Here is a 25625-nt window from a genome sequence, read left to right as displayed (position 1 = left end):
CGGAGACGCCGCCGGCCCCGCGCCGGTGTTTACCTTGATCGCGAAATTGGGTGACCCTGTTGTCGCTGGAGATCGCGCGTATCCGTTGGAAAGGCCGGGTGCACTCGTTTAATGTACATCGAAAATCTGTAATAACTTGCAGCAGCTGATAGGGAGTGTTTTCTTTATTGCATGCTGTAAATTGACCTGCTGTGACACAATTTTCAAATAAAGCGTTGCAGAAATTAAACTTAAGTTATTTTAGAAGTAATGACTTTCTTAACTAAATCCTAATTGCATTACTGTAGAGACCTACCTAATTGCTTGCTGAGAGCAGCGCGCCTGCCGGGAGGGAGGAAAGGCCTATGTAATCGCTTCGCCTGCCCGCTTTTCTCTTCTCAGGCTTTTCTCCCGTTCCCACAAACCACCTAAGCTTTTAAGGCCTGGGAGTAAACCTGTAAACAGCCCTGGCCCTGCGCCCCGGCGGGTTTGGGGGGTGCCGGCGGCTTGCACCTTGACCTGGTTTCGCTTTTTCCTGAGTAATATGATCGCGGTTGCGTGGAGTTTTAATTGCTTCTGATAATTCCGCTCTTGATTCTGGGACGGCCTAATGAAAGCTGGTGTGGTGGTTTCAGAGTCCAGCCGGGAGAGGTGACGGTGGTGTTGGTGCTGCTGCTGCTGGTTGGGAAGAGGGAGGGAGGTCGAATGGAGAAAACTCAGCTGCTTATACGCAAATATACACTACAGCAGTTACAAGGCAACAAAAGTTATTGCAGAATTTGGCAGTAACTATGGCAACACAATTACTCTATTATAATTGGAAATGCAAAATGCCACCCAGTTAGAAGTTTCACCAGAATGGAGTTTTGGATATCAAAAATCTGTGAAATGTAATTTTTTTCAGGTAGCCCTGCAAATTCTAGTCTGTGTTCAGTTATCTATTTTTAAGACCGATCAGCTTTCCCAGATATTCTACTCCCTGGGATCGGTGGCATCTTTTCCCCAGAAGAACTCCGGTTTGTGTAGGAGGGAAGTATTTTCATGCCTTAAAAACACACACCCGACACATTGTGAGACTTCTGTAGCTTTCTGTGCCCTGGGCGGTTTTTTAAAGAGCCAATACCTTTCTAAAGACAGCAATAATCAATCGAAAGAGCAGGGTGTGCTCCGCAGGCAGATGGAACACTGCCCTCTTTAGGGTTCTTGCTTTCTCCTGGGAGGGAAGGTGATGACAGAGTCCCTGGGGGAGCCCTGGATGGGGCAGAGGCAAGATGACCGGACTGCAGGCCTGGAAGGCCAAAGGACCAAAGACAGATGTGCTGAAGTGGCCGCAGACAGCGCGTTTTTTCCGGCCCGCAGCCTGGCAGAGCAAGAGCCCTGCAACCACACATTCTGGGGCCATGTTCTCCGGGCCAGGGGCCACTGTGGCCAAGGTGGGCCCCACACATGGCACCCTGGCTGTATGCAGCTCGATCTGCCATGCTGGGCTTTTGAGAGGTCAGAAACCTGCTTTAGGAGATGTCCCTCTCCATGTCTGCCAGCAGGACTCTGGTGCTGGAAGTTTCCACACATTGTGGGGCTGCTGCAGTTTAATTTCATTATGACTCTTTCCTTCTAACTACTGCATATTTATGCCCAGTAATCGACTTCCATTTTCCAGCTTCATTGTGAGGTTTCAATGCAGCATGAATGGCTTTGAATTCTGATCCTTTGATGTTGGGGGTGGCACCAAAGGAAAGGCGACTTTGTGCCGTTCTCATTGCCAGAGCCGAAGAGAAATTTCATCATTCCTGTAGAACTTGTCCATACCGTTCTCTATTGAAAACGGCTGGGCTTTCAGAGCTCAAAATCTGCTGGCGAGTGATGCATTCATACCTGATGGAGTGAGGAGGGAAATGCAGAGAATGCGAGAATTGCTGCTGCTGGGAGGCAGCAGGTGCCAATGGTGGCCAGGCTCAGGGCCCTGGGATAGTCGAGGGCCGTGGCTGGGGAGAATGCCCAGCCTTTGAGCCCCTGCCACTGCAGCCACAGACGAGTCCCTGGCCCTTTGGTGCTAGCCTGAGGCACTCCTGTGCCGGGATGGGGAAAGGCAGATTTTGGGGGAGTTTGTGCCCATCGTAGGTGGCCAGCACACTCCCTGTGGTGCAGTGGGCTCTGGTCATTGGGCCCCTCCTTCGAGGAGGGTACAGCACCTGTATTCATGTCCCGAGAGCCCGGGCTTGGACAGACCTGGACTCAGTCTTACAGGGCCAATGGGAGGAGTGCCACCGAGCCCTTTCAGAGTCCACAGTCCTCAGCCTTGGAGTGAAAAGGGTGGGTCCAATGGGGGCAGAACAGGGGCTCATGGCCTTGCTGTCACCTCCTGGCATGCCACCTCCTTCCTGGAAGGCAGGCCCAGGGTGGTACACAGATGGTCCCCACAAAGACCCTGTCACACAGCTGCAGGACAGGTTAGCGCCCTGTGCTGTGCTGTGCAGCACCCTGTACCAGCCCCTGGGGAAATAAGAAAGCCTTTCCTGGAGCAGGCTTATAATACTGTGTCCGAGCAATTGTCGTCGTCGTGTAGTCGTCGTGTAAACTGGTAGCTGGCGGATAAGCACCTGACTGGGGCCACATGGATGTTTTAAGCAGTGGCTGTCTCCGTCTTGTTAATCCTTCCCTGCAGCCTGGGCTTGCAAGGGGAGTACGAATGGGGTGTCTGGCTCCCCTCCCTGTGTCTCAAAGGCTGATCCCTCTTCCTGGCTGTGCTTCTGGGCCTAGGAGTGAAGTGCTGTCGGGGTACAGTGTTGTATTGGCTGTCCCTGGAGGTGTTAGGGTTTGCACATATTGTGAGGGTCTGGGAAGCACTTCTGGCTTCCTCTAGCCTTCTGTCTGTGTGTGGCATTGGCCCACTGAAGACATCCTAGCAGCCCTGGGCTGGGGTGTGGCTCGGTGGGGCACTTGCCATGCCTGTGTGAGGCACTGGGTGGTTGATCCCCGTCCACTCTTAGACTTTTCCCCAAGAAACCCCCAGCTGCCTGGAGACAGGTAGCTGCAGTGGGAGCGTCCCGTGCTGTGCTGTGCTCTGTCTCTTTCACCCAGAGCTGCTCAGGGCTCGAAGTTTGATCTGTCAATTACCCTTGGAAAGTTTTGTTGAAAGAACACATTTGAGGACCGAAAACTTTGAAGAACTACTGAGTTAATCCGTTCTTATCCTGAAACCAGCCAGAAGCCTTGGAGATTAAGCAGCATAAAAAATTTAAAAGAAAACAGTAGGGCTGGGGTTGTCACTTAGTGGTTAGTGTGCTCGCCTGGGTTCCACCCCAACCCAGTGCCATAAGCAGGGTTCAGAGATAGGAAAAAAAGCCAACTTATGTCTTTGTGAGTTTAATAGTCAATATGTAAAGAGCTTTTTCAAACCAATAGCAAAAGTATGAGTTCCCTTGTTGCAAGATAATAAGAGCCTGTAGATGTGTGAATCTCCATGGCAAATAAGAAAAATTAAATAAGGAATTTATTGATAAAGTCGGCTTGAAAGAGACTCCGCATATGCTGCCGAATTATTGTGATAACGTCTATTGCTGTGGTAACAAAGTTTCTGTATCACAAGGCTTCTGCAAGGGTTAAATCAGTCTGTGTATGGAAGTTGCTTGGAATAGGGCCTGGCAGCCCTATATCAGATTTGGCTGTTATTTATTATTTTTGCTCTGGAGAGACCTCTATGTATTGTTATATAACGCTTAGTAATTGCTTAGTTACTCTCCAGCACAGTTCTGTGTCCCGCTGCTGTGGATTGTCTCCTTGTCCCAGCATTCATCCAAGGGAAGACTACTCAGCCCATTGCCAGCCAGGCATGTGCAGGTGTTAGGCTAGGTCATTCACACGAGTGATAGGTGACAGGTACGTGGTGCCGCCCTCCTGTGGTATCACCCATGCGCGCAGAGCAGCAGAAGCGTGCAGGTGTTATGGGAAAAGTGGGCCCAAGGTAGTGTGCAGGCTGTCTGGGGGGTCAGGGGCACAGTGGCAGAGAAAAGTTGTCATTTTGTGCAGTTGGTCTTGCATGCACATTCCTGCAATAATTTAGCATGAGTTAGTTTTTTAAAATGTTGACATCTCCACTGGGGGAAACACTCTTCAACCCCATTATTTACAAAGGCAAAGAACTGAGTCCTTGGGAAGGTGATAAATGGGCTTAGCTTTAGAAGAGCTGGGGGTATTTGTTGCTCAGAGTCGCTTGCAAACTCTCCAAGGTGGGGGCTAGCCTCATGGGTCTCAGCAGCTCCAGTAAAGTACCCACCATTCTCCTTGTTCTTAGTATCCCAAGGACTCCAGAGGGCTTGCCTAATCTTAGCCTGTGGTTTTCCAGTCTCACCTGATGGTGCTTGCCCTTTTTGTTTAGCTTCAGCCCCCTAACTGCTTTGCTTCCTTGCTTTCTCTCAGTCCTCTTTGGCCCCTGGGCCTTTGCACACACTGCTCACTGTTTTGGACTACTTTCTTTACCTCTGACTTGCCTAATACCTTGGTTTATGTGCATGCTTGGTCACCTGCTCATCTTTAGCATAACATCCTTCTTGGTCCTTCCTAACAGGATCCCCAGTTGTGCAATTCCAGTAGCTCATTGCGACGTTAATTGTTTGATGTCATCTTGCTTGCTAGCTAAAGGCTTCATAGAGTCAAGAGACCCAGTAGCCTCCTGCCTGCCCTGTACCCACCAGCACCTGGCAGCATAGGCACTCCACGAGTGAATGTCCAGCACAGGTGCGCCGTGGCAGGGGGATGTGGGTGAGGCCCCCTCCCCTGCAGCACCTCTGTGGGCTCCTCCCGTGCCCTGGAACTGCCTGTTTCCTAACCTTCCCTCCACAAATCTGAGAACTTCTCAGTCCTGATATTAGAGATTACTCGCTTTTAAGTAGATGCCATAAATACAAGTGGAGTGGATTCTGTGGTGCAGCAGGAACGAGAGGGAGAAGGACCTTTTGCACAGCTGTCGAGTGGCAGATGGGCTATTGTGCCAGGGCCAAGGCCAGGGTACATAGCTCGTCCTCCAGGCAGATCTGCATGTGGCGTTCAAGGTGGTATGCTGCTGCTTTTATTAAAGACTTTTCCCTGTTTTAATCTGGAGTTAATGACATCATTTGATCATTTCTTTTCAGCCTTGTGATTTTAATTTGATACCTTAATATAGCTGTGTATATAAACATTTTGGAATCTGCTGTGTTTGAAGAAGGGAGTGTTAGGCTTTGTTAGTTTACTACTGTTTATGAAGTACCCGTCTGTGTGAGTCAAGTGCTTTTGTTGGATTGATGTTTAAGCTTGAGACAATAAATCGTTTCTTATGGCCCAAGAGCTTGAACCAGCATTCCAAGTGGGAGTGTGGCTCCAGTGGTGATGCATTTAGTTTCCCTTCAGAATGGCTCTCGCGGGGTCTATGGGCTACTGCTTGCCAGAGCGGTTCTGAAGGAAATGGCAGAGTTTTTGTGGTTGCCACATTCTTGGCCTCTCTTTGTTGTTGAGCGGGGAGTCCTTGGGAGTGCATTTCCTGAATATTTTTAGTTGATCAGTTGTTTTGCATATCCCCATTCTGTACCCAAGCCCAGGTACCTGGATTCTCATAAGACAGGACTCCATGGAACACCTGCTGTGGCCAACACAGTGGCACCTAGGTAACCCAGGAGCTAGCCTCTGCCCGCAAGAGGCTTGGGTGTTGGTGGGGACGAGAGGAGGAGGAGGAGAGGGAGTCACAGGTGCATGCACGACTGTGTGGGAAAATCAGGGCCATGTGGGAGGTGTGCAGTGCTGGGGGACTGGGCTGGCGAGGGGCTCTGGGTCAGAGGCTGTGGGAGCCTGGCCAGATGAGGGGGAGGGGAGGGCAGGTGGGCGTGGCCTTTTGAACCAGAGTCTGGAGTCCTGGGGCTACCATCAGGGGACAGGCCATTGTGGCCAGGTTGTAGCCCACCCCCAGGACTCTAGGGCTGGAGTGGGGGAGGGCTGTGCATGCTGGATGGAGGGGACTGTCCCCATGAAGGACTGCTGTACCTGCGCAGTGTCTATGCGCAGGTGTCTAACAGACCCGCTGAGCAAACTTCAGTCTCTGGGTCTGTCCAGCAGTGCTGTCAGGTGTATCGCGGAGGCCCCCAGAGGGCCTGTGATGTGGCCATCCACCAGAGCATGTGCCTAAATTGTGGTGCCACTGTGGAGGGCTCTGTGTACACAGCAGGAGCCAGAGGTGCTCGGTTCCCCTTATGGGATATGGCTGCCCTGGACCCTGAGAGAGGCTGTTTGGGTCTGAAGCTTGCTGGGAACTTGTGGAAGCAACAGAGCCAGCCTTCCACCAGTCATCTGTTCTGTGGACCAGATTCCAATGCCGGAGGGCCATCCCTGTTGCACTGTCACAGTACCTTCCCCACGGCCTGGGGGACCTTGAGGACTTACTTACCTCAGAACTGATGTTTGAGTCCCGTGACCTCCTTGAGTCCTGTGGTCTCCATTCCAGCTTTGGGCCATGGACCTCTGGGGGAGATGGAGCTGGCCACCAGGGGAATTAGCCATCCTTACAGTTAACCAAGGGGGCGGCCTTGGGCCCATTGAGGGAGCCATAGGGAGTGGTCGGGAGGTGCTACAGTCGGCTGCTAGAGAATTCACTTAGGATGGGCAGTGGAGAGAGGGTAACAGGTGGGCATGGTCCCATTCCTTGGGAGCACTTCTACAGCACAAGGGGTCTGTCCTAATTCTTTCCTTGGCCCTTCAGTTGGAGGGACTCAAAGGAAGTGTCCCTGGGGCTCCTGGGTTGACTTTGGTCTGCTGGAAGCACCTTCTCTGTACAGTACAGTCTCCCATACTTACTGCCAGGCATGTTTGCGATGGCCCTGGTGTCTGAAGCAGCAGCTGACCTGCATGGTCTTGATCCTCTTTGTTCCCACCAAGATCTTCGGGGCAGTGCTGCTGGCGGCTGCCTCCACCATGGTGGCAGTGAGCTGTGGGCTGGGTCTGGCCTGTTGAAGAGCATCCAGCTCACCTCCTGGAGCTTTATGAGTTGGGATTAGCAATCGGTTGTGGACAGCATGTCCCCTGAATCCTTCCCAAAGGGGGTCGTCTTCCCTCATCCTATGGTGACTGTAGGCTGTGAAGCCAGTTCAGAACCTGCCTGCTGAGGTGGGGAATAGCAGGAAGAGCAGAGGCCCATGGTGGTGGGACCTGTCTTTCTTCTCTGCTCACTCCTTGGGTGGTCTCAGGTTGTGGGCAGAGCTGCTGTGGGTTATTGCTAATTCTGCTGGTGGGGGTCCAGCTGCTGTGCAGGTGCCTGCAGGTGTGGACACTTTTTTGTAGCACTGGGGTGTTGAGGCAGCCCTGGGTTGAGGCCTCAGTGGGACATTGTGACCCCCTTGCCCGGCCCCTGTGCATCCAGTGTTCTGTTCTGCAGGCTGGGAGGAAGGCTTGGTGAGCGCTGTGCTGGGCAGAGGAGGCTGGCTAGGGAATTGGCTTCCTCCTGCGGAAACTGCTGCTGTCTGGAAGGGTGGGGAAGGGAGTGGGAGCGGAAGAGGGAGCCGGCTGCCAGTGTCCTCCTGAAGCCCTGTGCTTCGTGACGCTTGGCAGCAGTTCTGGAACAGCTCTCTGGTGAACGCAGTGTGTCCAGGCTCGTCCTGGAAGCTACACAGATCTCGTCCCACAGGGAGCCCTTTGAGCCTCATGGAGAAGGGATGGTCCTGCGAATTCTGCAGCAGGGCGGAGAGCTCAACAAGGCCCGCAGGAGTGCTCTGGCAGGTTTCTGTGCGGTCCCCGCCCCTGGGAGTTGGGGCATGTGGCCAAAATGGCTGGTTGCAAAGTGCACGGACTGTGGAATGCAACAGGGTGATCTCCACTCCTGCCTCTTCTGGGGGCTGGGGTGCAGGGCTCCATGTGGACTGGTGGTGCTCGGGGCGGAGAGTGCTGTGACACCGAGCCCCAGCATTGCCACCAGGCAGGTGGAGGCACAGGGCTGGGATTTGAGCAAGCAGGAGGGTAGAGATGGACCAGGTTGAGACCCAGGGCCAAGCTTCCTGACTGACTGACCCAGCAGCTCTCTGTGGCTGTTGCTCTAGTGCCAACATTGCGAGTCATCTGTGGGTGCCCAGGAGAAGGGCTGGGCCCATAGTGGCTCTCCTTCCCTGTGCAGAGGTGGGTCGGGTAGGGGCCCAGTGCTGTTCCAAAGCTTTGCAGGTTGTGTCTTCCTCCTGCGGGCAAAGGCTATATTGGAAGGAGTAAGCTTGTGATCAGACCAAGAAGCTCCAGGATGTGGACTCGCAGGTCTGCAGGGTGGGGCTGGTCACAGCCTCCAGCCTCCCTCACCTGGATCTCATCTGCTGAGTGGATGTGAGAATGTCTTTCTCAGCATCGTCAGAATCAAGCAAAACAAGGAGTTGGCAACCCAGACCTCCACATACATGAGAGGAATGAGCATCACTGCCTTCCTTGGGTTTGCAGCCTGTGGGCCAGCTGCACCTGCCATATTTTGTGTCTGCCATGTGTCAGGCACTGTGCTACCATTTATGCCACCTGTTTGCCCCTCTGAGTGGATTCCCTTCCTCCCAACAGACCACTGAGGAAGCCGAAGCTCCCTCGTGGGTAGTTCCGTGGTGAGGGTCATGGTTTTGAGCTGGCAGCCACCCCAGCCCCTGCCTTTTCCTCTTTAGTGGCAGCTGGGATGCGCAGAGCTCTCTTCCCCAGGTGGAAAGGGCAGGGCTCATTCAGGTTGCCGTTCTGGCCCAGAAAGCCCAGTGGTGTGGGGCTCAACGGTTAGGAGTGGGCTAGAGGTGAGTCCCCGTGCACCTGCACATGAGCAGCTGTGGGTGGCACCAAATCATCCTCTCTGAGCCTCAGTTTTCTTATCTGCCCAGCCAGCGAGAGGCAGGGACTGCAGAACTGCACAGCCTACCCAGGAGCTTTTCCTGAAGTGGGAGGTAGAGGGCTCTCCAGGCACTGAGTGGCAGCTGGCTTGAGGATCTCACTGGGTAGGGCCGGGCTGGATGGGCTGGGACCTGCGGCCAAGACTGTTAGGGCTGAAGCTGGTGGCAGCCTTGTGCCCAGGTACAGGAAGATCTTCTGGCCCCTGCTGTGGCCATGCTGGCACTTGTGGGCCCAGCAGCTGCTTCGGCAGATGACTTCACCCAGGCCATTTGTCGTAGTCCCCTTGTGTCCCTTTCTGAGGCTCCCACTGCGTGTCCACTCGGATATGTGCACATACAAGTGTACATGTTATGTACATTGCACAGATGCTTGTGTACATGTATGCATGCAGACATGCGTGGAATTATGTATATACACATGCCACGCCCACGTGTGTGGAGTGAGCATCTGACTCCTTGGACGTGCTTCCTGGTAGGCTGAGGCAAGCAGGTGCTCGTCTCTAGACAGCCGCTCAGTGAGGAACAGCAGGGCTTCTGGAACTCAGGTCCATCTTATGGCAGTTGGGGTGATGAAATCCTGGCTTCTGGAAGGCTGTTCTCACCCAGTCTTTCCTCTGCATGGAGACACTGTGCACTCATAGGGCCCACAGGTGCAGGTGGGCCAGGTGCCTGATGCTCCCCTTCCCAGAGCGAGGACCTTGGGACAGGCACCGACTTACGAAAGCAGGCAGGCCCTTGTGAAGCTGGTACCCAGGGGTTTTCCTTACCATTTTCCCACCTTCCTTTTCCAGTGTCCTGTGCTCTGTAGTTGTGGCCTGGAAGCTGGTCTTGGATAATCAGGGATGGCTCAGAACGGATCGGCTGTAGGTTTCCACCCTCAGCAGTCTTTGTGGGCTCCAGCCTGGGTGTCAGCCAGTTATCCAGGCCTCCACCCCTGGGTGCCCATGGGACCTTACCCTCAGCTGACGGTGCTCTTGGCAAGGTGGCTATGAATGTGTCACATGATCCCATGACCCCTGTGGTCAGGACCTCATGTGCAAGGTGTCTGTCTCTTAATCTTTGTTCCTCTGTGCCATCTGTTTTCTGATCAGTACCCGTGGTCCTTCTAACTCCTGCCCCCACCATGTCTGTGAACTTGACTGAGCCCAGATGTGCCCTTGGGGCTTGGGTCTGATCCTCTGACCCTTCTTGATGTGAGCCTCGCACTCCAACTTCCAGTCTTCCCACCTCTCACCTGTTCTGTCTTCCTTCTCTCCCTTCTGGTCATGGCATCCCTCCCAGACATTTATTGCCTGGAATGAATCTCAGTCTCTGCCTCACCTTCAGGGCTCTCCATAGTTTGTATTCCCAAGTCTGACCACGTTGCTGAGGTCCTGCTTTTGAGGACTCCTGGGCTCTTGCCCTTGGCCTCTATTTGTTGCTGCCTTAGGTTGCTTTGGGGCAGCCAGGACCAAGCTGTTGCAGAGGCCTTTTTGTAGGCTAGATGGCCCTTTTGACTGTAGCCACAGATTGTATGATCACAACCTCCCAGGTTCCTCGGCACTGACCATGCTCTGTCCCTGGCCTGTCCTGCTGGATGGGCCACCGAGAGGGGCCCTATGGCCTGTCATGTGTCCTGAGTGTGGGTCCATAGAGGCAGGGCAAGAAGAGGCATATTCTAGACAGCTGGCGCCTGCTGCCTGCCCTGGGGCAGTGATTGTACCTTGTATGGGACACTACTGGGCTGGAGATTGAGCCTTCAGGGGAACAGGTGCCCCTGGCCCTGGTCCCCATTCTCCTGCCTTCTGGTAACACCTGCCGATGGGAGCTGGGCATGGTGGGGCCGGGAGCCCCTTTCTTTCAGACCCCATACATGCCAGGTGCCCAGCAGTCAGAGCATTTTCTTTGCGTGCTGTGGTGTGAAGGAGTCTGGGCTGAAGGTGGCTGATTTCTCTCAAAGGCCCGGAGAGGAGCTGGGGAGAAGCTTTTCTCCTAGAGTAGGTGGGCCTTGGGCAGCAGCCATGCCAATCCACAGGAGATGGCATTGAAGCAGAGCTGCTGGCTCATGAGTGGCCAGCAAGAGGGGCAGGTGGGCAGAGCTGTCTTCGAGGACGTCATCACTTCAGCTCCTGTCCCTGCAGGGCATGTTGCCCTCCTGTCCTCCTCAGGCTGGCTAGCTGGTGCCTTTGGACTCCTGACTCCATCAGTGCCAGGTCCGGCACAGAGAGGTCAGGGCGTCCTCTGCAGGGTCCCCATTGTCTCCCTTGTTGGTTCTTGGTCCATGAATTAGTGAATTTAGAAGTTTCACTTAAGCTGTTATGTTGTTAAAATGTTGTTTTTGTGAGTATTATGATAGTAATTTATGGGAAATAGTGAATCTTTGGAGACCATCATGGTCCCAGGTTTAGAATGTTCAGTGTAGGGGAAACGGGTGTGGGTGGTTGGGTATGTCAGTGCGACTTGGCATGAACCAGGTGTTGGTAGGAGGCTGAAAGATGCTCATGGGGTGTTCCTTTCCATGTCTGGGGAGCACACCCTATACCCAACTCAGCTGCCGTGCAGCCTTGCATCAAGCTGGATACGTGTCTGGGTGCCGTGTGAGCCTCCACTACAGGCTTCTGTCTCCCAACTGCCTTCTCTTCTGCATGGCTTGTGCCTCTGCTGCCCTCGTCCTGGGCCTTCCACCCAGGGAGAACGCTGTGCTGTGCGTTCTGCAGGGTGATATGGATTCAGTGCAACCTGTCCGCATTCTCATTTCCACTTCATACCTGTTTCTTTCATTCTCCCAGGGTCTCGCTGCCTCCTAAGTTTCCTCTCATGCAGGGGACGTTTCAATTGCTGGGGTTGTAGCCTTGTGGGAGCCTCTTTTCTTTGAAACAAAGAGGCTCAGGTGTATTTGATAGATCAGGCAGTCTTTCAGCACACTGGGTTTGGAAAATTAGCTTGTCTGTCACTTCCCTGTGGACCATATATATGTTGTTGATTTCTCTTGAGTTTCTTGGAGGAGCCAGGTTTGGGGTTCCTTTTCCAGCTACGTGGTTTAGAGATGGCTCCTGTCTTCCTGAGGGCCGTCAGATCTGTTCTGCAGGCCTGGCTCAGTCTCCTGATGGGCAGCATTTTAGGCTGCCCTTTGGATTCCTAACTCACAGTTTGTTGAAAAGTCGTCAGACCTCCAAGTTGAAGTTTGTGACTGGTGAGGGCCAGAAGACGGGGCCTGCATCAATGTGGAGACTTCCTGTTATGCTGCTGCTTTGGTGAAGCTGGGAACTGGGCATCAGGAGAAAGCAGTGTGTCTTCTGGGCATTGGGAGATGGGGAGCAAGGTCAGGGAGCTGACAGATAAGAAGCAGGACATGAAGCCTAGCCCACGACCAGCACAGATGTGTCACACTGCAGAGGCCCTCACCGGGCACTCAGATGAGCATACGCTGTCAGTGCTTTACCTGGGGAAGCCCTGGGTGGCTTCTCCCTGTTGTGAGGCCTCGAGGGAGGAGTTGGGGAGCCTGTGGCTCTGGAGGTTAGCTGTCTGTGTGGCCCATGTGGGTCACTGCTGGGTGGCCCTGTAGTGAAACGATTAGGAAGGTCTATAATGGAAATTTTGTCTCTTACTTTGCCTGAGAGTGTTTTCTATTAGCGTGTTTCCAAGATCATTAATATTAAGGGAACTAAATTGGGAGAATAGATCAGCAATACAAATAAGCTGTTATTGTAATTGGGAAAAATACTAATAATTTAATTTGCATATGTGGCAGAAGCATTTTTTAATGACTGCCATGATAATAAAAGACAGGCTGAGTATCACAAATGCAAGCAAATAAAAATCAATTAATTCTATTCATTTTTTTAAAAAATGGTATTCCCAGCTTTTACAGTGACAGTTTAATAATTAGGATACCTAATTTTAATCTGTTATGTGGGTGTGCACCCTGCTTAGCTTGGGCAGCCAGCTGCTGTGGTTGGTGTGATTCTGTGCTAGAGTTAACTACTGACCAGAGTACAGGGGTCTGGTGCTCTTGGGTGAAACACAGCCACTGCCCGTGCACTGTGCAATTGGCTTCGCTGTGGGTATACTGTGCCCAGTAAGCAGGTCTTGGTGAAGGCGTGTGTGTGGGGCAGGACCTGGGGTAGTGACCTGTGTCGCTCAGGACTGTATGTTGGAGGGGTTCTTGCCCTGTCCCTCTCCGGGGACATTTGGCAATGAAGGAGGCTGCCTTGGCTCACAAGGTGGGGGTAGGGGCAGAAGTAGCTGGCCTTGTACTAGCATCTAGTGAGCCACACCACAAAGACTTGGCCATCTCGAAGTTCGGTTAGTGCCTGGGGGAAAGGCCTCTTGCCACTGAGTCCGGGATGCTAGTGTTTCCTTCAGCATTAGAAGTAAATGACACTGTGTTTGGTAAAGATGACTTGCTGCACGGTACAGTCATAGAACTTAAGTAGTAATTATGGAACCACTTGGGAACAAGTTACATACATCATTTCCAGTTGGGGGTGTGGAGATGAAGTCAGCTCTCATTTACATTTTTTGCATGGGGATAAAATGTACCTTTATCCGCTCTTTTTTCTTTTTTTTCATTTCTCCATCTCTTTCAGATTTGAAAAATGGGTTTCAATTCCGAAGAACTTATATCTTCCTAGCCAGAGCGTGTTTTGCTTGCAGATGTAGTTAGAGATAACAAAGAGGCATATTTGTGTTGTAGTGACTACATAAAAAGAAAGGATATTGCTGAACTGTAAGTTGCATTTTTAGAATATGCTAAACAGACGTGCTCAGAGTCCTTGGCAGCCCCTGGCTGTTTGGTGCCATTGAAGTGATGGGGAAGGACAGGAAAGGCTGTGTGTCCTGCTCAGCCTGGGACAGGTGTCTTCCCTGGACCTTGTGCGCTCAGCCTGTGGCTGCAGTCAGCTCTGTTGCTGTGAGTGCACCGAGCCGCCTGGCGGGCCTGTCCCGGGTGGGATGCTGTCATTTAGTTACTTTAGTTACTGCCACTTGGACAGGAGCCAGTGTTTGCTCCTTTGAATGCTGGAGTTGCTACCGAACGGTGACCACAGGGGAGTGGGAAGTGGTCTCTGCGTGAGCAGTGGTTTGATTTAGTGCATTTCTCTGTTTCCGGACGTGGGATTTACAGGCTGAGTGAAGAAGGACAGGCAGCAGGCCTCTCCAAAGTGGGGACGGTGGGGGGAAGGAATCCATGGGACTAAACAGTCTGATTTATTAGATTTGTGTGTGTATGTGAGACTGGGTTTTTAAAATTAAAAGTAATGTTTAATGGTGGTAGGAAACAACATAAAATTTGTCATCCTAACCACTTGTAAGGATATAGTTCAGTGGTTAAAAATGTTCACATGGTCATGCAGCCGGCCTCCAGACCTTTTCTGCTTTGCAAAACTATACCCATTAAACAGTTATTCTGTTTGCTTTTATTGTAAGTGGTTATCATAAAGTACAGGTTATTGTAGTCCCATGGTGAACAGAAGCACCTGCTAATGCTGAAGGAAAAGATTGGAGGAGGCAGATGCTTATCGATGTTGTAATTAACATGCATGCATGTAAAATGTGTGTGTATTATATTTTGGAATATGTGACATGTGTAGTGAATAGGAATACCAATATGAATGTGATTTAATGCATAGCAGCAATAATTAACGCAGCAATATACTAAATACATAATGTGAATATAGTGTATCAGCTAATATGCTGTACTGATTATATACCATTAAATGTGCACGTGTGTGACCTAGAGGAGACCTTTGGGGACTATGGCCACACAGGACTGTGCCAATCTTGTGCCTCCTGTGTGTGATTTCTTCCTGGACCTTGGTCCAAGTCCCCAGCCCTGACCATGCTGATCATTGTCACTGCCTGAACAAATAAAGCCCTGCCCCATTTTTCAGGCCAAATTCAGCCCATGGGGTATCCCTGCTGACCCCGAGTCCACACTCCTCTCACAATGGACCCCAGCCAGTGGAGCGCTGTCGTCCCTGGCTGAGGATGGGCTGGAGCCTGTGCTCTGCATGCTCCTCCTGTCCTGTGGTGAGCCTGCAGCCTGCTCCTGAGCAGACTTCTGCTGCTTCCACCCCTGCCTGTGCCTCAGTGTGGTACTGAGACTTGTCCCCAGGCATTGTTCTGTCCATCCTTTCTTGAGGGCGGCTGATGGTGGAGGAGAGCCTGCTTGCTGGACCTTCAGAGGGTCTTTGGACTTTGAGTCCTGGAGAGGAAGCAGGAGTCTGAGGGAGGTCCTCTGGGGTTCTGCAGGGCTGTTGGGGTGCTGGCAAGAGGACAGCATCAGCAGCCCAGCTGGGAGCCAGGAGGGGTGCCCGGGCACAGATGAGTGCCGCCACAGCAACCTTGAGCTGGTGCAGAGCTTCTTGTCAAGGGGTCCCCTGGCCCTTTTCCAGGAGCTCGGGCTTTCACCTTGGGAGCAGGGAGCAAGCCTGGGGGCCTAGCTGGGGACCAACCTTCAGGAACTGTGGGAGGCCTGGTTAGTAGAGGTGGAAGGTGGTACCTGATGGGCAGGGTGGGGTGAGGCTGAGTGGGCACAGCAGATTCGAGAAGTATTCATTTATTAATCACTAGCATTTCGAATGTCAGCACACTCTTTTTCCCTCCTTTTCTGGGCCAATCCAGCCCCTTGCAGCTGTCCCTGGCCCATGTAAAGTTGGTGGATCACCTGGATGCTCTTCTTCCTGTCTTTCCTCTGTCCCCAGCACCTCTTGTGAATGTGGCAGTCATCCACCATGTGCTGCTCTGCCTGCCAGAGGACAGCTTCCCTGGCTGCCCCTCCCCGTGCTCCTCACCCTGCATCCAGGGGCCTTGTGTCACATCTTCCTGACTGCCCTTTCGAGGTCTGCTTCTCTTAAGAGTCCCAGGTATGTGAGAGGTGGCCCTCAGAAGGGCTCCTTCCTGAGAAACAAGAAGGAAGTGATAAGGGGGAAACTTGCAATCAGGCAGAAGTTGGAGGTCTGCAGAGGGGCCTGCAAAGATGTCTGCTTCTTTCCTGTTTGTATGTGGAAGTTTTTACCTGGGCAAGTCCTCCAAAAAGGAGAAATTGAGATTCAGGAGCTCTCCCATGGAGGAGGAAGACCCAGGAGACAGCAGGGCCATCCGTAAGGGCCTGATACCCTGAGGTCATCCTTGGCCTGCTGCTGCCTGGCGGCAGCTGTTAAGAGTGAAGAGCCAGGATCTTGTGGGTGAGGGGAGGAGCCAGGGAAGCAGGGACAGGAGGATGGGACCCCACAGCTGAGGCCCTCACACAGTGGCTGCGTGGCACCACCGTATGGTGATAGACATGATGCCCCAGTCTGTCAAGGGTGGGCAGTGAGCCCACCCTTGGAGGCTGCCATCTCGGACTCCCAGCCTCTGCTCCCTGGCCCTTTTCCTGTGACCACTCTGGTGGTGTCCAGCTTCCCTCCCTGGGTTCCATGGCTGCCTGCTGTCTCCCTGAGCCACAGCCACATGAGTAACAGTGGGCCAGGCTGTGTTCACAGGGCACAGCCCCTGTCTGAACAGGGCCCCTGCCCTCCCCAGTATTCCCCAGATGCTGGCTGAGGGAAAGGACGTGCTGTGTCCTATTGGACAGAGAGACCTGTCTAAGTGACTTCTGCTACCTGATACTTTGCCCATCCCCACCCAGTCTTTTTGAAAAATAAAGTAAAAGCCAAAAAGCATTTTTTCTTAGAACTTTTATTTCCAGAGAAAAGCAGAGGTCTGTGCGATGCTAGGAAACCCTAAGTAGGTGAGGGACTGTGATTGTGGTATTTGGGGACAGAAACAGGTGGAAATCAGAGGAGACATTCCAGTGTACTCATGACTGGACTTCTCTGCCTGGCCATGCTCTCAGATTGTGTCTGTGAAGTCCTCAGGCCATGGCCAATATTTTTGCATACAGGGTAGCTTTTCCCCAGTCTGGATTGCTGTTCCTGTTCTGCCCCAGAGGGTCCTTCTGCCAGCTCTGTTATGGTGAGAGTAGAAGGGCACTGGGCTTCCTGCCTGCTCACCCGGGGCCGGCGTGGGTGTGGACCTTGGTGGTACACCGTGCATGGTCTGTGGGAGGGTCTAGAGATGGTGTGCAGGGCAGGGCCTCCTGTATCACACTCCTTTACCTTGTGACACCACAGATGTGGATGTCTCAGCAGGAGACAGGGTCTCAGCCTGCAAGGCCTGGGTGAGGCCCCATGGGTGCTCGAAGGACATCAAGGGCTGCAGATCAGAGCCTCTGAGCTGATACCTGGTGAGCCAGCACCTGGGGACAGATCCCCGCATGGCATGGAAACAGGCTGCTTTGGTTGACAGGTGGCATCAGAACCTGCGGTGGCCACTGTCTTCTAGGTTGTGCAGCCTGTGCCAAAGGCAGTTGCTTTTAGTTTCAAGACTAGGGACACTGTGAGCTGAGGTGACTCTGGGGAAGAATCCACATGTCCTTTAGCAATGTGTCCCAGGCTGTCCTTAGGAGGATGGCATGTGGTGCTGGGGGCAGAGGCTGTGCTGTGTCTGGCATGTGCTTGGCCATGTGTGCTTGAGGGTGACAGGGTTGGTGCTGAGTGGCTGTGCCTGGGGAGTTCGAGGTGTGAGAAGGAGGGATGTACCCGGAGCAACTGCCTTTTCCCACAAAGACCTCCATGAGGTCTTCCTGAGCCTCTGGCCTTTTCTCATTATCTTGTGGCGCCCTGTTTTGTCCCATCGTCATCAGTGTGCCAGAGTGGTGCTGGGTTTCATGGAGACCCTGTCTGGCCTTGTGTATCTGCTATTGTACACTCTGCTGCTTCCTAATCCATGCTTGTTGTTCAGGGACACAAAGTTTGAGGACCAGCGCCTGGCCACTGGCCTGTGGCTGATGGTGTGCATCACCTCACCTGGGCTGGAAGCCCGTGTTGCCAACACCTGCTGTGTAGGCCACAACAGCCAGCCAAATCCATCCCCTGCCTTCTCCGTGGTGTGGCAGGGAAAGGGCACTGTCAATGGGGCTTTGCTGAGGAGCCATGGCCAGGCAATGCTTCCTTGGGCTCAGGAAGGAGTGGTGTTACCCTGCCCAGAATTTCAGCAGCCATTGAGAGGCACCAGGAAGATGCCGGAGATGGGGAACTGTGTAATGGTGACAGTGGTCCAGATGGTCTCACAGTGAGGTGGGGTGACTGCCAGGGGCGTGTGGCCCTCCTCTCAGTACCCACGTGGGAAGAGCCCACCTGATGGCAAGCAGGGCTGTGCCTGAGACTTTCCTTCAGTTTTACCTTGGGATGCTTGCCTTTGGGTGAGTGGAGCTGTGTCCTGGTGTCCTGGGAAGGCCAAGCTCTCTGGTGGAGCACATGTCCTTCACATACCGCTTGCAGGAGAGATGTGAATGCTGTTCTGTAGCGCTGAGGCAGTGCTGCAGCATCTCCTGGAAGTCGCGTTTCACAGAGCTGGGCCATGCCTGCATGGAGGCACTCGCTCCAGGACAGGGACCCCTCAGCCCTCTATGGTGGCACCTGCTCACTGTGTGCTCACCATGTGGCCTGCATCAGCCCTGTGAGGACAACCAATTGGTCAGTTCATGCAGGCCCCAGACACATGTCTGTCAGGTGTTTCCAGTGTTGGAGACACCAAAATGGAGGGAGAGTGGGCGTTGGATCTGGAGGGGAGCAGAGAGGCTAGAGCCCCTGGGGAGCCTTCCCTACCCAAGTTCCGGCCTGGCTCTGCTGGTGTCTTCTGTGTGGCTGCTCTTTCCTCAGGGTGGGTGAGTGTCCTGAGGTCCTGTGGCTCGCTTCCCTCACCTCTCACCTCTCAGCGCTCACCTTAGCTCAGCCTCTCTGCTGCAGGGCGGATCCCGCCCTGCCTGTGACCTCAGAGATGTACCCTTTGCACCCTACAGTCCTGGCTTCTGTGTGTTCCCCATTCCAGCCATCACTCTCCTGTGGGCTGCAGAAACCAACTCAGCAGGCCTATGTCACTGACAGGAAACTTGAGGCTGGGGACTACTTTGCTTATTTTTGGTGTCTTATTTTGATTTTTCTCTGGAGCTTTGAGGTCTCTCTGGTTTTCTGGACCTAATGGTATGGAACTTCCAACACTTACCTTACTTAGTGACAGGTGAAGTCTTAGTGAGGTGAAGTCTTGTTTTCTGGGAGAGGTTTCCCCCTCATCTTACTGCCTCCATCAGTGTCATTCTCATTCCCTTTGCACCTGAGCCCCTTGCCCTCTTTGCTGGAGTCTGTGTCGATGTCATGTGGCTATAGGCTTTATGCTTGGCTCTGCCTCACGGTCCCGGCACCTCCCATACCATTGCTGGCTTGCTTTCATGATTTCTCAGAGCTCCTCTGCGGTCCATAGCATCTTGAGGTTCCATCCCCTGGCCCAATATTTGTTTTTCTTGCGCTTTTTCTTGCTGCCACTTTGCCTTACATGACTGTTAAATTGTTTGTTTATACTTAAGAATGAGGGGACAGTGAGTTCCAGATGTATCCAGGACTGTATGTAGTAAGAAGGTAGTGGAGATCTCCAGAGGGATTTGGGCATCAGGCCCTTCCTCACAGTCCTAGGTCTCTGGGCTTCGGAGGGACGTCCGATGGTCTAAATTCAGTTTGAGGACAGCTGGTCAAGGTATTGTTGGCCCAGCAGTGAGTAAGTGAGAGTTTTGTGGAAGTGTATGTAACATTTGACAAGTGAAATAATCATTTATCGTACAGAGACCTTTTCTAAGTGGAGAAGGGGACCAGAGTTATAGAATGAGACTGATTTCTGGGACAGGAGAGGAAGAGCAAGCTGCTCCAAGGCCTGGTGCTCAGGAGTTGCAGGTGCTGCTAGTAGGAACTGTTCCGCTAGGTTAGTGGGAGACAGAGAGACGATATCCATTACAGCAGAGGCTGGAGGGAGGACAGGACATAGGCAGGGCTGCAGGAGGCATGCTTTCCACATGTTCACATCCAGAGCCTTGACTCAGCCCCTCTGAGCTGTGTTTCATTGGGCACAAAATCAGGATGGAGCCAGGGTTGGTGATACACACCTCTAATCCCAGCAGTCTGGGAAGCTGAGGCAGGAAGATTGCAAGTTTGAGCCCTGGCTGGTCAACTCAGAGACTTAGCGAGACCCAGCCTCAAAATATACAAAAGGGGCTGGGGATATACCTCAGTGTGAAGGCCCTGGGCTCAGTCCTTGGTACAGGAAACAAATGGACAAAACAGCCCACTAGGCAGGGGGATGTCTGCCCTGGCAGCCTCCCTCAGTGTTGTCATGATAGTATGCCCGCTGGAAGTGTTTGGTGCAGCCACACAGTGGGGTCCTCCAGGAGTATTGTTGAATGAGAAAAGGGAGCCTAGGAAAGCCTCTGTGATAAAACCAGTTGTAAAGAGGCACGGTGTCCACCTGTTGTGTGTATGGAGATCCAGTGAGTGGAGGCCACTAGGATTACCTGCAGAGTGAGCACAAGAAGAGGAGACACCCTTGTTGTCAAAGTGAATCACTGTGGAGATACTGAGTGCCCGCCCGCCCCTGCTCCAGGACAGGTGAAACCTCCAGTAGTACCAAACGCACCTGTACTATTGTTCCCCATATGTGCATGCTATCGATAAAGCTTGACTTCTGAATCCAGCATAGTAAGAGATTAACAACAACTAGTAGGAAGTAGGACACTATCTTCCTGTAGTAGCAGGAGGGGCAGTGAGATGAGCGGCATAGGTGCTGTGACTGGGGTGCCTGTCACAGGCCTTCGGGACTGGTGAGTTGGGGCAGCAGGCTGGGAACACCCCAAGTGTGGCCATCTGGGACTGGTGAATTGCGTCCCAGGAGGGACAGCGCCCAGGCCATTGCTTGCTCAGAGTGGCCAACACTGCATGTGCAGGAGCTTGCCATTTCTGGAATTTTGCACTTAATAGTTTTAGGCTGTGGTCAACTGTGGGCAATGAAACTCAGGATAGGGGTTGCTGTGCTCATCTGTGGGAGTGGAGCTGTATGCACTGGGGTGCTGCACTGTCAGGAAGGACAGGCCTGTGCCCCTCTGTCGGCTGCCTGTCCCTGTCTCGCATTGCGGGTGTCACTTGTGTTCCTGAAGCCAGAATGCAGACACAATGCAGAGCCCCGGTCCTTAGCTGCCCAGCCTCCCTTACCACTCTGCAGAGTGCAGTGGGTCCTGGAGAGCGCTTGGTTAAATGTGTTTGTTGATATTTACTATTTGAGAAATTAACACAAACCTAAAAAACACTCACGATTAAATAAACCCATTCCTCATTAGCATGGGTAGGTGATGGCTTTTAATGAAGTAACTGTTTTATAGTTTATACTTTACAGCAGGCTGCAGTAGAAGGAGCACCCCTCACCAGCCCCAAGGCAGCTGCAGCATCCCACCACCCGGTGCTTTCCGCAAGCCCCTCTCCTAGAGTGAGGCTCTGGGGCCACATCCAGATGAGTGTCACAGCTGGCTCATGATCCCCTGGCCCTGTGTTTCATGCTCAAGTTCAGATCCCTGAGCCTCTAGCTTGTCTGCGTGACTCTTATCCCCAACAGCGGGGAAAGTGTTTCACTGGATGCTTGGTTCCCTGAGACTCCTGATCTGAACAGTATTCTACCAAGAATTTGTTCCAGTTCCTCCCAGTCTCTCCCACACTGAGGTAGCTGTGGACATCAGGAAAGGTCCACGGAGCTGGGAGGTTTGTTTTCTTTGGGAGGAAGGTGCTGCTGTGTGTGCTCGGCTGTGTCCCCATGTGCCCCTTGTGAGCCCAGGAGCTGGGGTGCACACTGCCCTGCTGTTCACTCAGCATCCCCACACGGGTGGCAGGAGCCGCTTAGGGGGCAGCTGCAGCCCTCTGTGCAGTGAGCCTCGCCTGGCCTCATCCCGACCCTTCTTGTGGAGTCTGAAATTCTTTGTGTTTTGCTCCTGTTGAAGCACAGTAAATGGAATTGTATTATTTTCAAGTATAGAGTCTATTAGGAAAATATAAATGTATCCCAACAAATTATGGGGACACATTCCGAAGTCTTCTGTTACATGAGCCAGCGATCATGAAATGGCACACTTACAAACCCTTGTAGCCCATATTTCATTAATAAGGATGTTTATTGAAAAAAAGTGCTTATTAAAAAGCTTACCACATAAATAGGAAAAGAACCACACAGGCAGCAGTTTATTTTGATTAAAATTTACTTTAATTAATAAAATTCAAATGGAAATAACCATTTAATTAAAATATTTAAATGGAAAGTCATTTCCCATGCACTGTTTGTTCTGAGAGCCTGGTCGGCCCCAGGGGCTGATGCAGCTGCTCTGCGTGCTGCCCTGGCCTCGGCTGTCCCGTTCCACCTCTGCAACGCTTGTTGCAAGGGCCTGGCACGTATTTCCTGTGCAAGTGCTGATTGTAATTGTAAGAAGGTAGTTGCAAGAAGCATAAAATACTTAGTGCTGGCCAGAATCTGGGTAAGATGGTGCTCCCAGACTTGAGTCAGTCAAGTGGTTTTACTGTCTGGGATCTTCCTTGACCCACGATGGTCTTACAGTAATTGATTCCCTACTTCTGATTTCCAAAACTTCCTTTGAGGTACACTGCACGAGAGAAGGCCAAACTCAGGAGTGTTCAGGCAATGAATTTCTACCAGGAACGCCCTGACGTGCTTATCTCCACGTGGCCCAAGAAGCAGCATGCTGCCAGCCCTGGACCCTCCTTGTTTTTCCATTTTCCCAGCATTCCCACCTCAGATGTTAACGTTTCCACATGTCGTATATCTGTGCCACACAGTTTTCACATTTGTGTCACCTGCCCTGCTCGGCCCTGTGTCTGGGCTGTCTGTCTGCCTTGCTGACAAAGGCGTGGTGGTTTATTCTGGCTGTGTAGTATTCTATGGTAGCACTGTTGATGGACAGCGGGGAGGTGTCCTGCTTTTGGTGCTTTTGATGCTGCTGCTGTGTCTTCTGGAACAACAGGGTGTCTTTCTGTTGGGTTTGGCCAGGGTGGCATTGCTGGTGCCCTATTCAGCTTAGTTCCTGTTACGCAGGGGCTGTCCAAAGTGGTGGTGTGTGGAAGGGCCCAGTCCTCGCCAGCCTCCCCAGAGCCTAGTGCTGCTGTGCCTGAGTTTCGGTGGGTGTGTCTGCCCCATTGTGCTTGTTATTTTCATTCCCCACCATCACAGATTAGGGGCTGGTCAACCACTTGGCATCCTCCCTTCTAAAGTGTATCCAGCATCTTTCTCATTGTTATTTTTGGTATTGAAGACTGAACCCAGGACCTTCCTGCTGAGCTATATTGCCAGGCCAGTTTTGTTTCGTTTTAGTTTTGAGATGGAATCTTGCTAAGTCACTGAATTGCTCAAATTTGTAGTCCTGCTGTGTCAGCCTCCCAGGGGCTGGGATTACAGGCTTTCTCCCACCTCTCCACCCCTTGTGCCTGTTAGCCTTTTGCTCATTTTTATTTGGTTGTCTACTTCTCCTAGCAATTTATAAGAATTATTTGTGTATTTGGGTGCCAGTTCTTTTTTGTACGTTTGTTGGCAGAATCATTTCTGCTCTGTGGGCTGCATCTCTTGTTCCGAATTTTTCGATACTTTTTTATTTTAATGCAATATGATTTATCATTTTTTAAATTTTATGATCACTGCCTTTTTAGGCCCATGTATTTAAGTTCTCCTTGCCCAGTTGAGGATGTTTTCCTGCATTGCCTTTGGAACTAGGCTTTGTTGCCTCACCTTTAATCCTTATATCTGCAACTATCTTGCTCATGATGTGCACTGGTGATTGAAAAGACCTTCTTTATCCCCTGTTGGTTGGAGTAGAGGTTTTGCTATTATCACATAACTGTGTTTGTGTTGTTTTCATTGTAGAGTTTTCAGTTCTCACATCTTAATGATTTGTTGTACTTCATAATAACTAGCAGCATGAGTCTCCCAGTTCTCTGCTTTTATGTAGTCAGTTCTCAAGAAAATGCCTGCTGTTTTACTTGTGACTGTATTGACACCAGTTGATTTGGTGGACATTGACATCTTAACCATATTGGGTCTTCCAGTCCCCTTTGTTTATTTACATCCTTAATTTAATTTACAGTGTTGCGATTTTCTCTTATAAGGCATGTGTTCATCTTCAACAGATTTAATTGTGGAAGTTTGTTGATACCAGATGCTATTAGAAATTATATCTTTTCCCCAAAGTTCACTTTCTGTTTGTTGTTGCTGGGACACAGAAATTGAATAGATGTTGGTGCATTGACCTTTCACCCACCAATCTTGTAAAATCCACGCAGGAATTTTAATAGCGCTTGGTAGATTGTTTTGGGTTGTCTGTGAGTGACGATATCACATTGCCCTTAGTGTGTGGCCTTTCCTGTCTTCTTTCTTGCCTTACTACAGGCTGATGAAGAAGGGGGAGAGTGGTGTACTGATCCACCCTCTCCTGGGGACTCCTTTCTGCTTTTCGCCCATGAAGTGGTGTTGTCCTTCTGCACTGCTGTGGCTCTGGGCTCTGTTTCCCCCCACCAGTTGCTGGGCTGAGGCTCTGCTGGGGAGTCCTGGACACCTGGAGCCATTGTCAGCTTTGCCATGTTGTGGATTGAGGGACACGAAGGACAGAACATGCCTTTCTTGCTGTGCCATGCCACTTTGTGGTAGCTGAATATTTTTTTTTTTTTTTGCAGTACTGGGGATTGAACTCAGGACCTGTGATTTCCAGGCAGGTGCAGTACCATTGAGCCAAATTCCCAGCCCCTGACTTAATGCAATTTAAAAAAAAAAATCTTCCTAAGACTTTATACCATCTGAGACTTTTGCTTTTTGTAAGGCTTATGGCTTATTTGATGAATTTCAGTCAACTGTAATTTCAGAGTTTCCAAGTAGCAGGAGGGAAGGACCATAGGTAACCCTAGATCCAGCTGCTTGGAGAAAGAAATGATCAGGACACAAATAGGCTGTAGTGTGCATTTAGGGTCATTCTATAAAAATAAATAGAGGCTTTTGTGGCCAGATGTAAGTTTATGCCTAGTGTCAGAGACTGAACAGTTGATGAGGTGACCACGCCCATTGCCGTGGTGGTCACCTATAAACAGAATATAGATTCTTCCCTCCAGCTCACCCACATGTGGGCTTTGAATTTGTGTGGTGCCTTTAGAAAGACTAGCCGTTCTGTGGTGTGCAGGTCTGCCCTGCAGCCCAGTGCCACCACTCATTGCTGGCTCCGACCTTTGTGTCCTCACCATCACTGGAGACGGGGCACTTCCCTGCTCCCAGCTCCAGTGTCCCCTGTGTGCTGCTGCTAGGATCCTACCCCCTGCCCCAGCGGATTTTCTCAGGAGGCCTTGGGCCCTGCGCAGCCATACTACCAGGTGAGCTCGCAGCCCTGCCTAGGAGGAGCTGTCATCTTGGCCTGTCCCAGGCCCTCCCCAGATTCTGTTCTGCTCTGAAGCCTTCAATGCACTTCTGCTTCTCTGCACAGGGGACACTATTCCAAAAGCCCTTGTTTGTAATGGGACTTGGCTCTGAGTAAATTACACCAAAGGTGTTTCTCCTTAATTTGGCAGTGCATTTAAAGGTAAGAAAAAGGGCCAGGGATTTATCTCAGTGGCACTGTGCCTGCCTCACAAAAGCAAGATCCTGAGTTTGATCCTTGGTACCAAAATAGATAGATAGATAGATAGATAGATAGATAGATAGATAGATAGATAGATAGGTAAATGTAAGAAAAAACCTCAAGGCAAGAAGGTTACATGGATGAACATGTTTTTAAAATTGTGCAGTTACATTTTGTGCCTTTCTGTGTGTGTAAAAGGAGATGCTGATGAGCAGGAACAGTAGGATATAGGCAGTTGTGGAAGCTGGTGCCCTCGGCTCCTTATACTACTGGCTGTTTTTTTTTTTTTTTTTTTT

The 25625-nt window shown here is 51.6% G+C and overlaps 1 protein-coding gene and 1 long non-coding RNA gene across 4 annotated transcripts in view; one reads left to right on the top strand and one right to left on the bottom strand.

Annotated features, from left to right (window-relative positions):
- LOC104856342 overlaps positions 1 to 658 on the bottom strand; it is a 7009-nt gene extending 6351 nt beyond the window's left edge. For both annotated transcript variants that reach the window (XR_778601.2, XR_778602.2), the window contains exons 1-2: positions 296 to 658; positions 34 to 189 (exon numbers count right to left, since the gene is read on the bottom strand). This is a non-coding gene — a long non-coding RNA (uncharacterized LOC104856342). The remainder of the gene's footprint in view (positions 1 to 33; positions 190 to 295) is intronic.
- Hdac4 (histone deacetylase 4) overlaps positions 1 to 25625 on the top strand; it is a 250766-nt gene that overhangs the window by 1086 nt on the left and 224055 nt on the right. The gene's annotated exons all lie outside the window — the stretch shown is intronic.

This window comes from Fukomys damarensis, unplaced genomic scaffold (genome assembly GCF_012274545.1).
Source record: "Fukomys damarensis isolate Sample0158 unplaced genomic scaffold, DMR_v1.0_HiC HiC_scaffold_16, whole genome shotgun sequence".
Lineage (NCBI taxonomy): Eukaryota > Metazoa > Chordata > Mammalia > Rodentia > Bathyergidae > Fukomys > Fukomys damarensis.
This window is presented reverse-complemented; position numbering and strand designations above follow the sequence as displayed.